We start from the raw sequence: 14379 nt of genomic DNA, 5'->3' as shown, positions 1-14379 counted from the left end.
CATTATCTAAATCTTGATACCAATTCCTCCCTTATTAAAGTGTTATATGCATACTAAACAGTCTGTTCCATTCATTTACAATTAATACTCCAATTTTATTGAAAAGTCCTGAGAATGCTGGGTTTATAATGTCAGTTTCAAGTCTGGAGAATCCCTGAGAATAATCCAGTACAGTAGTTGCCATCAAAGGAGCAGTTGAAGCTCAGACTATGAGGTGCATTAATTTTTTCAACATTAAATCTTGTAAAAATGGTACTTCATTGTTATTAAATAGATGTTCTTAAAAAGCCCATTAACTCTGGTGACCACATCAATTATAAATTTGTGTTATGTAAATAGGACCCCTGAATGACACTGTTATCGTATTGCTTTGTACCTAGGATTACAGTAGTCACAGCCACTGTTTGACAGTATCTTTGTTTGGTTTTCAGCCAAATCTGGAGATAGCTGAGTAGTTCACATATCATATCCTGTAGACAAATTGCCTCAGTGCAAATTCTATTACCAGTTAAGAAAACTATCTCCCTGAATCTGACACACTGAGGTGGCTTGGAATATGGTTAGCTAGCAATGCCTGCTTAAAATGGCATTGGGAGGTATTTGGGAACTTTTCTTCCCTTCAGTTACTACATTTGACCTTTGGAATGGAATTCCAGCTGAGCTATTTCAAATCCTAAATATGATGCTATAAAAGTGCTGCACTCAATATGCCAGCAAATTTGGAAAACTCAGCAGTGGCCACAGGACTGGAAAAGGTCAGTTTTGATTCCAATCCCAAAGAAAGGCAATGCCAAAGAATGTTCAGACTACTACACAATAGCACTCATTTCACATGCTAGTAAGGTAATGCTCAAAATCCTTCAAGCTAGGCTTCAACAGTATGTGAACTGAGAACTTCCATATTTTCATGCTTGATTTAGAAAAGGCAGAGGAACCAGAGATCAAATTACCAACATCCGTTGGAACATAGAAAAAGCAAGAAAATTCCAGAAAAACATCTACTTCTGTTTCATTGACTGCTAAAGCCTTGAACTATGAGGATCACAACAAACTGTGGAAAATTCTTAAAGAGTTGGGAATAACAGACCACCTTACCTGCCTCCTGGGGAACCTGTATGCAGGTCAAGAAGCAACAGTCAGAATAGGACATGGAACAAGGGACTGGTTCCAAATTGGGAAAGGAGTATGTAAAGGCTGCATATTGTCATCCTGCTTATTTAACTTATATTCAGAGTTGTTGTGGTTGTTCAGTCACTCAGTCGTGTCCGGCTTTTTGTGACCCCATGGACTGCAGCACGCCGGCTTCCCTGTCCTTCACCATTTCCCAGACTGTGATCAAGCCCATGCCCATTGAATCAGTGATGTAATCCAACCATTTCGTCCTCTGTAAAGCCCTTGTCCTCCTGCCTTCAGTCTTTCCCAGGATCAGGCTCTTCACATCAGGTGGCCAGAGTGTTGGAGCTGAAGCCTCAGCATCAGTCCTTTCAATGAATATTTAGGATTGATTTCCTTTAGGATTGACTGATTTTATCTCCTTGGAGTCCAAGGGACTCTTGAGAGTCTTTTCCAGTACCACAGTTTGAAAGCATCAATTCTTCAGCACTCAGCCTTCTTTATGATCCAACTCTCACATCCATACATGACTACTGGAAAAACCATAGCTTTGACTAGATGGACCTTTGTTGGCAAAGTGATGTTTCTGCTTTTTAATGTGCTATCTAGGTTTGTCATATCTTTTCTTCCAAGGAGGAAGCCTCTTTTAATTTCGTGGCTTCATTTACGTCACATACTGATTTTAGAGCCCAAGAAAATAAAATCTGTCACTGTTTCTACTTTTCCCCCATTTATTTGCCATGAAGTGATGGGACCATATGCCATAATCTTCGTTTTTTGGAATGCTGAGTTTTAAGCCAGATTTTTCTATCTTCTCTTTCACCTTTATCAAGAGGCTCTTTAGTTCCTCTTCGTTATCTGCCATTAGTGTGGTATCATTTGCATATCTGAAATTGTTGATATTTCTCCCAGCAATCTTGATTCCAGCTTGTGAGTCATCCAGCCAGGCATTCCTTTGATGTACTCTTCATATGTTAAATAAGCAAGGTGCCAATGTATAGCTTTGATGTACTCCTTTCCCAATTTTGAACCAGTCTGTTGTTCTGTGTCAATAAGTTATAGCTGCTGCTAAAAATAGAGGCAAGGGATGGATCTAGGTTTTCTAAGTCTTCGAAGCTTTTACATTCGGCAGGGGAGATTCTTTATAAAAAAGAAAATGAAATCATGATGCCATGTGCCTGCAGCAGCTTCAGTGCTATTGCATGAAATAAATTATGAATATAAATGCCTGTGGTTTCCATGGGAAGGGCCCATGCTCATGAAAGGGTCATGAAATGTGTCATTGGCATCTTAAAATTTTATCTTTGAAAAGGGACTTTGCTAACTCCATTGAAATATTCACCTTGCCTGTGAAATAAGTATATAGAGACCACAAGGAGCAGGGCCAAGATTAATAAAGAAATGGGACCATATTTTTTATACTTTAGTGTCCAGCTGCCCCCAACACACACCCACATGTGCTCCTAACAAAAATATGTTGTTATAATACAGATTCTCAGTCAATGCTTGTTAAGTAAAGCCAGCTATAATGTGTGTTTGTTAGTCTATAATTAGGGTGAGAAAGTGAAGGTAGGACTATAGAGATAACCAAGATGAGGAAAATAATAAAATTAGAAAATTTTATTAAATAAATAATTTTTTAATCCAGGAATTATTTATGAACAATGTACTTAATAGTATGCTATTAAGGAGCTAGAAGCATAGATATAATTAAGATAGGGTAGATGCCCTTTGGGAGTTTACAGTTTAGGAACAAGAGATACATAAATATGTTTCAAAGTCATAGAAACTGTAAGGTAAGAGTATTTAATTTTACTGATTGTGGTAATGAGCAAAGTTTTAAAGAGAAGGTAGTGTTTCATCTGTTGATCAGAATAGTGAGGCTTTTGTTGACTAGATAATGGAATGAATTAGACAGAAATACAGATAAAGATATACGAAAGATAAAGGATCACTCAGAAAATAATTTGACACAGTAAAGTTTTGGGATTTCCCAGAGGTATGACAAGAGAGTGTGAAATCAGGATCTGATTATGTACCTTACTAAGGAGTGCTCATTTTCTTCAGTTAATGGTGGGCAGCCAAAACCATAAAGCTAATTTCATCGGATGTGCACTTTGGTAGCATTAACCTAGGACTATAGTGGGCTGGAGGAAGCACAAGAGGGAAATAAAGATTGCCAGGAGAAATATCAGTAACCTCAGATATGCAGCTGACACCACCCTTATGGCAGAAAGTGAAGAACTGAAGAGCCTCTTGATGAACGTGAAAGAGGAGAGTGAAAAAGTTGGCTTAAAGCTCAACATTCAGAAAACTAAGATCATAGCAACTGGTCCCATCAGTTTATGGCAAATAGATGTGGAAACAGTGGAAACAGTGGCTGAATTTATTTTTCTGGTCTCCAAAATCACTGCAGATGGTGATTGCAGCCATGAAATTAAAAGACGCTTACTCCTTGGAAGGAAAGTTATGACCAACCTAGACAGCATATTAAAAAGCAGAGACATTACTTTGCCAACAAAGGTCCGTCTAGTCAAGGCTATGGTTTTTCCAGTGGTCATGTATGGATGTGAGAGTTGGACTGTGAAGAAAGCTGAGTGCCAAAGAATTGATGCTTTTGAACTGTGGTGTTGGAGAAGACTCATGAGAGTTCCTTGGATTGCAAGGAGGTCCAACCAGTCCATCCTAAAGGAGATCAGTCCTGGGTATTCATTGAAAGGACTGATGTTAAAGCTGAAACTCCAATAATTTGGCCAACTGATGCAAAGAGCTGACTCATTTGAAAAGACCCTGATGCTGGGAAAGATTGAGGACAGGAGGAGAGGGGGACGACAGAGGATGAGATGGTTGGATGGCATCAGCAACTCAACGGATATGGGTTTGGGTGGACTCCGGGAGTTGGTGATGGACAGGGAGGCCTGGCATGCTGTGGTTCATGGGGTCACGAAGAGTCGGCACGACTGAGTGACTGAACTGAACTGATAGTGAAAAATCCCTTTAAAGGGATTTGAGACTAGAGGTGGAAATATCAATTAATTCAGGTGAGAGAAGATGAGGTCAAGGGAGTTGCAGTGGGATGGAGGTGGTGGTGTGGGGAATACATAAAGAAGAAAAAGAATGAGCACGATTTGATCAGCAATTACACGTTGAGACAAAGGAGAGACAGGAATCTGTGGTCCCTTTAGGTTGTCTGGTTTAGGGAATATAGAATTAATTTGGGAAACAAGATATGAATTAGCTTTGGTTATAATTAAAAGACACTTACTCCTTGAGAGGAATGTTATGACCAACCTAGATAGAATATTGAAAAGGAGAGACATTACTTTGCTAACAAGGTCCGTCTAGTCAAGGCTATGGTTTTTCCAGTGGTCATGTATGGATGTGAGAGTTGGACTATGAAGAAAGCTGAGCACCGAAGAATTTATGCTTTTGAACTGTGGTGTTGGAGAAGACTCTTGAGAGTCCCTTGAACTGCAAGGAGATCCAACCAGTCCATTCTAAAGGATATCAGTGCTGGGTGTTTATTGGAAGGAATGATGCTAAAGCTGAAACTCCAGTACTTTAGCCACCTCATGTGAAGAGTTGACTCATTGGAAATGATTCTGATGCTGGAAGGGATTGGGGGCAGGAGGAGAAGGGGACGACAGAGGATGAGGTGGCTGGATGGGATCACTGCCTTGATGGATAGGAGTCTGAGTGAACTCTGGGAGTTAGTGATGGACAGGGAGGCCTGGCGTGCTGCAATTCATGGGTTTGCAAAGAGTCAGACGCGACTGAGTAACTGAACTGAACTGAACGGATACTATAAGAACTTGTGTGATTCCTAGGTATAGTTATTAGGGGTGGATGGAAGGGTGAGTTCAAGGGATCTGGATGAATGTATACATTTCACCAAATGATTAGTAGCTAAAACCATCAAAAATGCATTGACTCATGAGTAACATGTGGAGAGAGAGGAGACCAAGCAGGGAATCCAAGAAGCCCAATATTTAAAGGGCAGAACTCATTGGGTTGGACGGTGAATTGTGAATTGTCAAGAGAAAACTCAGAATAAGAGTGGTGTTATGGAAATCAAAAGTGGAGAGCGTTGTGCTACAGAGAGATTAAATAAAATGAGGTCATTAGTGACCTTGGCAAGACCAGTTCTTGGGAGTGAAAGGCACATAAATCTGGTGATGCTTGAAAAGGGAGAAATGAGAAGTGGAGTCAATGCGTGTAGAAGGTGGTATCAAGGAAATGAATTGTTCATTACACACAAATCAACAGTTATTTTGATGTCCTCACATCTGAAGTTGTCTCAGAGTCTTTTATCTTGCATTAGCATGTATAGAGTATTTGACAAACACAGTGTATCATTTTTTATTAGTCTCTTCTCTACAACATTAATTTTAGTAGTAATCATGAAAAGAATAAATAATAGCCAGAAAAGAAAAAAATGATTATATATAATTATTCAAAGACAACAAAGGAATAAATACATTAAATATTACCATACAAGGAAAAGTAATGGAATAATGATTTTTAATTGCATTAATATGTTTCCTGTATTTATATACAGAAAATACATACATACTTTTCAAACATTATGGTGTATAGTTTCCAGCCTTAACTGTAAAGTTGACAACGACTTTGTTGGAAGAGCCTTTTTAAGTAATTTTAGTTTTGAAAATCTTCCACATGAACAAACAAATATACAAATAGAAAAGGTTTTAACTGTAAAAGCTTAAAGTGAAGTGAAGTCGCTCAGTCGTGTTCGACTCTTAGCGAACCCATGGACTGCAGCCTACCAGGCTCCTCCTGGTATTTTCCTGGTATAAATCCCCTCCGTCCATGGGATTTTCCAGGCAAGAGTACTGGAGTGGGGTGCCATTGCCTTCTGCAAAATAAGCTTAGCAGACAGTTTTAGAAATCCCACTTCACAACCAGTTCTAGAAAATGCAATACAGTCTAGAATTGCAATTCTTTGTATCCTTGGGATAAATTCTAGGGGCTTTCAAATGTCTCCATCAAAGAATTTTAAAAACACATAAAATCTTCAAGGGTTCACATACAGTGTCAGCATTAAAGTTGCTTGTATTTTGTTGATAGGTCTTCAAAATTACAATGAGATCAGTGCTTTATTTTAAATCTACTTTTAAAAGCTAGATTACGTGATAATCAGAGTTTGGAGACAACAAGAGCACTCAGAGAGAGCTTCAATAACTTTGTCTCTGAGCCATTTGGAATTGACTCTTGCACTGAACCTGTGTAGCTGAATCTATATGTGTTGGGAGTTGAATATTTAAGTGGAGTTCTCTAGGTTCTCTCTAGGTTAGTCTTCCCTGGTGGCTCAGACAGTAAAGCATCTGCCTACAATGCGGGAGACCTCGGTTCAATTCCTGGGTCAGGAAGATCCCCTGGAGGAGGAAATGGCAACCCACTCCAGTACTCTTGCCTGGAAAATCCCATGGACAGAGGATCCTGGTAGGCTACAGTCCATGGGGTCGCAAAGAGTTGGACATGACTGAGCGACTTCACTTTCACTTTCTCTAGGTTAACTTGCGGTAGAATTCAGTGTTTTTTTAAGAATAAGTAATAAAAATGTGCTATTCTGAAGCTTATACATACATTATTAAAACTCAGAACATCAACAATTGTTTAGAACAACAAATGGTTTTCTTTTTTGAGGAATACTTTAACATGAATATTATTTAGAATTGCAGAATGACTTGAAGTTAATTTTATTATTGTTTTAATTTATCTACAGCAAATAGCTCTTTGTTTTTCTGCTCCCTCTGCCTTTGGAAGTTACCTTATTATTGGGTAAAAAGTGCCTCTGTTTAAGTGATTATTATACTTTTTCAAAATTAAACTTTCCCCTGATTTAATTAAGAAAATAAAGACATTACAGTTCACCAAGTAGTTAAAAATGAAGGATCTCAGACCTTCGTGTCATCTTTACTAATAATATTTACCCATTTTTTCCAAATTCTGTTCAAAGAGGAGTGAATTATTCTGTGAAGGGTAGTCAGTGAACCTTATTGGTAGATTTGATTCCTTATGCATTTTATAGTATGCAGAACTGCATTTTTAAAAACTGAAGTAGAATTGACTTACAATATTAAATTAGTTTCAAGTGTACAACATAGTGGTTTGATATTTGAATGGATTATACTATAATTATGATATAGTTATTAAATTATTATTGACTATGCTCCCTGTTTTGTACTTTATATTCTTGTGACTTAATTTATAAGAGATAGTTTGTACCTCTTAATCCCCTTCACCTATTTTGCTCATTTATCTATCCTTTCTCTTAGGACAACCACTAGTTTGTTCTCTGTATCTGTGAGTCTGTTTCTGTTTTCGTTTTTGTTGTTGTTGTTTGTTTATTTGCTTTGTTAGAGTCTACATATAAGGGAAAGCATAAAGTGTTTGACTTATTTCACTAAGCGTAATACTTTCCAGGTCCAACCATGTTATCACAAATGGCAAGATATCATTATTTTTAATGGCTGAGTAATATTCCATTACACACACACACACACACACACACACACTCTCACCCACCCACATCTTCTTTATCCATTCATCTGTTTATGGACGTGTAGGTTGTTTCCATATCTTGGCTATTGTAAATAACGTTCTGTTGAACTTGCATCTTTTCAAATTAGTGTTTTTGTTTTGGAGGGGCTAAACAGCCAGAAGTGGAATTGTTGGATCATATGGCCGCTCAATGTTTAGTTTTTTAAAGGCACCTCCGCACTCTTTGCCGTAGTGACTGTACCAATTCATATTTCTGCCAACAGTGTACTAAGAGTCTCTTTTCTTCACATCCTCACCAACACTTGTTATTTCCTGTTTTTTGATGATAGCCCTTCTGAAAGGTGTGTGGTGATATCTCATTATGATTTTGATTTGCATGTCCTTGATGGTGAGTGGTGGTGAACAGTTTTTCATGTGTCTCTTGGCTGTATGTATATCTTCTTTGGAAGAGTACCTGTTCAGGGCTTCTGTTCATTTTAAAATCATTTTTTTTTATATTGAGGTGTATGAGTTGTTTGTATGTTTTGGACATCAACCCCTATTTGGATGTATTTGTAGTGTATTTCTCTTATTTAATAGGTTGTCTTTCAGTTTTGTTGATGGTTTCCTTTACTGTGTAGAAGGTTTTTAGCTTGATGTGGTCCCATTTGTTATTTTTGCTCTTCTTTCCCTTGCTGGAGGAGACAGATCTGAAAAAAATACTGCTAAGATCAATTTCAAATGTGCGCTGCCATGTTTTCCTTTAGGAATTTTATGATTTCAAGTATTACATATTAGTCTTTAATCAATTAGTATATGATGTGACAAGATGGCCTAGTTTCATTGATTGTAGCTGTCTATTTTTCTTAATACTATTTATTGAAGAGACTGTCTTTTCCCTATTGTATATTTTTGCCTCTTTTGTCATAGATTATTTGACCATCTGTGTGTGGGTTTATTTCTGGGCTACCTGTTCTGTTTCATTGATCTATGTGTCTATTTTTATGCTGGCAACATACCATTTGTTTGCTTGTTATTAGCTTGCAAGTGGAACTTTTTATTACTGTGGTTAAAACTTTTCCATTGCACTGAAGAAATACAGAGTGACTAACTGAATGAACTTTGGCCTTAATGAATTCACATTTTACTTTCTGATTCATTACATTAAAGCACCATGCTATTTTGATTACTGTAGCTTTTTAATATAGTTTGAAGTTAGGGAGAGTGAAAGCTCCAGCTTTGTTCTTATTTCTCAAGATTGCTTTGACAGAAATGCATTTTTAAATGTACAGTAAAACTTCATCATACAGGCAGCTATAATATACAATAATTATTTCCTGCAAAAAAGATTTCAACTGTTTAAATAGTAATAATATATTTAAAAATCTCTGAATACATGCTGTCCATCTTAGTTTGAGATCATTGTTATAAATTTGAAACATTATTAGTAATTTATGATATGTGTATTTTAAAAATCCTATATTTCATTGTAAATGCCATTTCCTCCGTCTTATATGTGTTTCTTTTAAAGAATTATCTTCTAGGAAAACTATTGTTAGCTATCTATTAACCCAAATTGCTTTATCTAAACTATGATTATCGTGTCATTGTTTTTCGGTTTATTATAGTGCAGAAAACATAATTCAAGTTATCAATGTAATGTTGAAAAACATTCTGGTGGAAGATGACCAAGATAAAATTCTTTCTGTGTTACTAAGCAAGTTATTTAACTTCTCTGCTTCTGTCTCTTCATCTGTCAAATGGGGATAATAATATTTCATATTTTATCGGGTTGCTTTGAGGGTTAAATAGACAATATGAGGAAAGTTGTTATAATAGTTTTTGGCATATTCTAAACATTCAGTATGTATAAATTATATTAGGATAGAATATCTAATCATAATTATTGCTTCTTTCTCTTTGCTTATGTTTCAAAATGAGCAACGTCCCTTATTTAGGTTAGTAGTCCCTTAAACCTTACTAATCTGGTTCTTTTTGACTGAGAAAGTCATAGTGACAGTCAAATCTAGGTATACTTAAAGTAACATTTTCAACATATACACTATCCATATTTTCTAAGATGTTACAGCATAATATATAAAGTATGCAAGGTATAGTTCATTGTTCCTTATTGTAATTTTTAATTTATTTAGTAAATCTATTTGTAGGATATCCTCTCAATTACACTGCTGAAAAATAGCATTTCTTCAAAGCATAGCATTAACTAGACTAGGAACTAATCCACTTCATTTTAAAAGAAAACATTAATATTTTCCTTATGAAAACAAGAGAGTCACTTATGATATTAATATAACTGAATAAGCTAAGAATGTCAAAAGAGTTCTCAATATGTTTCATCCCAGTGAAAAAAATGAAGGAGATCAGTCTGACTTTCACAAGAGGTTCTCTGGAAGAGAACAGTATACTAATAATAGCAAGGTCAGGTAGCCTGTTTCATTGTTCTACACTTCTTATTTCTCTCTTTCCCAGTGGTTACAAGCTGGCATGTTTGACCCATGGTTCAGTTTCAACATGACTAAAGCACACAAGAAAAGGGTAAAAATATGGACAGGCCAGAAACACAAGCCATTTCTTGTTACAAAGGCATTAACTTTTTCCAGGACACGTGACTGGGATTTTTGAGGTGAAAATGCAAGCATTTAAAAACAGAAAACTCACACTATAAGGAGTGACTGGAAGAACACTTCTGTCTACAAGGAGAAATGTGCCTTGTAATGAACTACAGTGGGCTCTAAAATGCAATCGCTGGGAGCTACACAAGGAAGAGAAAAGAATAGAAACAGAATGGAGAACATCCAGATTTACAGCATCCCTAGAGGCAGCTGAGGGGATGACCCCATTACTTTCATTGAGCAATTTGTTCCATCTCTCCTCACACATCCCCTCGCTAGGACTTCTAAAATAGAAAGATGCACAACATCCTTCAGCCTTTTCCACTGTCTCAAAAAGATTCTCAACTTTGATTATTAAGGTTTTAGAACTTCTTCATGTTTTACTATTTTTAGTGTTTGATTAACCTTCTATTTTTTTTCCCCTGGGTTTATTTTTCTCCTTGACCTAGATCATGCAATCATATACTGAGGGAATTTTTCTAAATGAAATTTGTTAGAAATGACTTGGCAAAGACTGGCAAAGCTCACAGTATCCTGCAGCAATAGAATTAATGAAGAGTTTTTTTTAAAAATAGACAAAACTAAGACTGATTAATTTTTTGATGATTTGAAACCTAAAGGCCAAGAAGAAAATTTGAAGAAATAATTTTAGAAATATAATTTATAGCTAAATGTTACAAGCATTAGAAAACACTGTCAGATTAATAAGCAGCTTTTATTTTTGTTAATTCAAGGGATATCATTTTATAAGATTCACACGATTGATTTTATGCTGAATAATGTCTATGCAAACTATATGTGAAGATATACTGGAGAGTAATTGTATAATGCTGCATCTAGCAGCATTTGGTCTTTGTTTCTCAAGTCTTGTGCCATATCAATATTTTTCCCTTGTGAAAACTAATGTCCTCTCTCAAAATCCAAATTTATAAGCAGACACATAAGGTCATGAGAGACCTAGAACATATCATGACACGATCAGTTGTTCAGTCTGATTCAGTTGGACAGAGAAAAGATTTCCAGTTATATGAAAGTATCTGTTTTGTTGGTAGATCTGTGCCACACATTCATAGAAGTCTGACTTCATGCCATGAGCTGTGTTAAGTGCTGGGGATACAAAGATATAAAAGACAAACACTAGCTACTGGACAAGTCAGACTCCAGTGAGACTAGCTGCTTTGCAGGAAGAATGTATTATTTACTTTAGAGATTATATATCACTGAGAAAAAATGCTTTCTTTATAGCATGTGACTTTTTTTATATGTTTAAGTGGCTTGGCTAGCTTTGAAACTATCAGTGTAAAAGGACCACAAGTTAGTGATTGATAGCAAATTTTAGAATCCTCACTGCAACTCTGTTTCCGGTGAGAGTGAAGTTGTGTCGGACTCTTTGCGACCCTGTGGACTTTAGCCTGCCAGGCTCCTCCATCCATGGGGTTTTCCAGGCAAGAATAATGGAGTGGGTTGCCATTTCCTTCTCCAGGGGATCTTCCCAATCCAGGGATCGAACCCAGGTCTCCCTCATTTCAGGCAGACTCTTTACCATCAGAACCACCAGGGAATTCCACACAATTAAAACCAATCAACCAGATATTTATTAAAGTAGCACATGGAAAGTTAAACCAAGCCTTGACTTCTTATCAGATTAAACCAGGATCTGGGAAACTTTTTCAGTCAAGGGCCAGATAGTAAATATTTTTGGCATTGACTCTACAGGGTACATGATTTCTGTTGCAACTACTCAGCTCTGCCATTGTAGCATGAAAGCAGCCACAGATGATATGTAAGTGAATGAGTGTGTCTGTGTTCCAGTAAAACTTTATTTAAAGAAAAATATAACTGGCCTGATATGGCCTACAGGTCTTTATTTGTTGACTCCTGGATTAAGTGATGAAAGTAATCTATTTCCTGCTAGCAAAGTTATGTGGATTATGTGATTTGGAATATGTAGAATCCTTTGAACCATGTCTGGCATATAGTAAATGCTATAAATGTCTTTCTGATGATGATGATGAAGAAATAGAAATATAAGAGAAAGACACATTTAAATCATTTCTAGGAGTTGCACCACATATATATTACTTTAAAACTTGGATTATTGACCAGTACTATACCTGGATTTCAACATATCAACCATTAAGATATATGGTAAGGTGTTTCGTGAATGAAAACCTTCAGATGATTCAGTGTTTTAGTTACGTATTGCATATATTAGGGCTGTCTGTAGTGATAGGTATCAATAGATTCAATAATAGTTTATACTCTTCAATTTATTTTTCATTTGCCATACATGTATTTTTTTTTCTAAATTTCTAATCATTTCCCTAAACTTGGCTCATTCAACTGACATACTTCGGTTTTCTATTTATACATCTGCTTCAATTTTTTTGTTTTTTGTTTTTTTTGCAAGGGTATTATATTGATAAAATAGAGATACATCTGAGCAAGAAAGAGAAAGGAATTCTAGTATTCTCGACTATTCTTATCTCCCACATTGATACACCTAATAACAACTCTACATCATATACACTGTTCTTGATTTTACCAGATTGTTGAAATCTCTGAAACATAAAATGTCCCATTTTGGGATGCCATTGTATTCTACTGGAAGAAGAAAAAAAGAAATTTGGCCTCAGTAGCCTGAAACCACAGTGATTTAGTTAAGCATAGCCAAATTTCAGGTCTCGATGACATTTAGGATTCTTTAATCCATCTTTTTTACTTGTAGGTAAGATTAAATAGAAAATGTGATACTTGACATTGTGAATTTGAAAAGGTAGTTTTGAGTGCCTGTGCCATAGCCAGACTAAATGCTGGCCCTGTAGCTGCTGCCCTCACGAAGCCCACATCTTTATAAAGTAAGCCAGGTAAATTTTAAAAATTTGCTATGATTTTCACTATAGCAGTGCTATCACAAAAACTAGAGAGAGAAATGGAAATAGTTGTGGAACTTGGAGGGAAGAACTATTGTAGATACATACAATGATCTTGAAAAGCTGTTTAGAAAGAGTTCTAAATGAAGTCAGAGGACACAGTGTGTGAAGATTTGGTGGTAGAGTGTTTGACAGCAGTGTAAAAGGCTCTGAGGTGGGAATGGAGCTGATGCGTGTGAAGAACAGAAGGAAGCCAGTGGTGAGCATGGGGGAGAGTGAGATAAGGTCAGTGATCATGTAAGAACTTGTAGGCTATGTTTAGATTTGCATGGAACTCTGAGGCAGACATGAGATGGTTGTGGGTGGAGCAGTGCTGTGAATTATGTTAGTTGTTTTCCAAAATTATTCTTGTAGCTCAGTAGTACTGGGTATGCCAGTAAGAAATGTATGATTGTCTCATTAGGAAATGATGGTCGATAGACTAGAGTGGCATTAGTGACACTGGAGAGAAAAGGTGATTCAACATCCATGTAGAGGTTGAGGGAGAGCTAATAGGAGTTGCTGTTCAGTTCAATGTAGGGAGCCGAAAAAAGTGCTGATTAAAAGTTGTTTCCTAGATTTTGGTATCTGAATCTGATAAATTGTGACACCATTTACTAAAATGAGGAAGTTTATAGGGGAGGGAGCTTTCAAGAATCAAGAGTTCAGTTTTAGTTTTATTAGCTTTGTGAAGCCTTCTGTATACCAAATGGAGCTGTTGAGTAGGCAGTTAAACATGGAACCCAGAACTTATGGGAGAGGTCTGATTTCTAAATGTAAACTTGAGAGTACTCAGAGTATAAATGTTACTGAAAATCATGAGTCTGTGTGATATCATCAAGATAGTGTAGACAAAGAAGTCTGAATACTGAGTCCTGAGGTATTTTAATTTTAGATATTGAACAGAAGAGATGAACTTGCACAGAGGACCAAGAAGTTAACAGGGAATTAGAGAAAAACTAAGAGTGTGTCTTGGTCCCCAAGGTAAATAGAATGTGCTTCAATATGGAAGGAATGACCCATTGATAAATACTAAGAAGGGCTTGAGTAAGATGAGAACTGACAAAACTGATCATTAGCTTTGGCAAGCTGCGGGAGATTGTTGGCCTTGAGAAGAAAAGTTTCAGTAGAGAAACTGCAAATTACATTTAAAGAAAAAGATCAGAGATGAGGAAGTAGCAGGCAGTACTGCTGATTCTTGAACAATGCACAGGTTA

This window comes from Bubalus kerabau, chromosome X (genome assembly GCF_029407905.1).
Source record: "Bubalus kerabau isolate K-KA32 ecotype Philippines breed swamp buffalo chromosome X, PCC_UOA_SB_1v2, whole genome shotgun sequence".
NCBI lineage: Eukaryota > Metazoa > Chordata > Mammalia > Artiodactyla > Bovidae > Bubalus > Bubalus kerabau.
Note: the sequence above shows the minus strand (reverse complement) of the source record.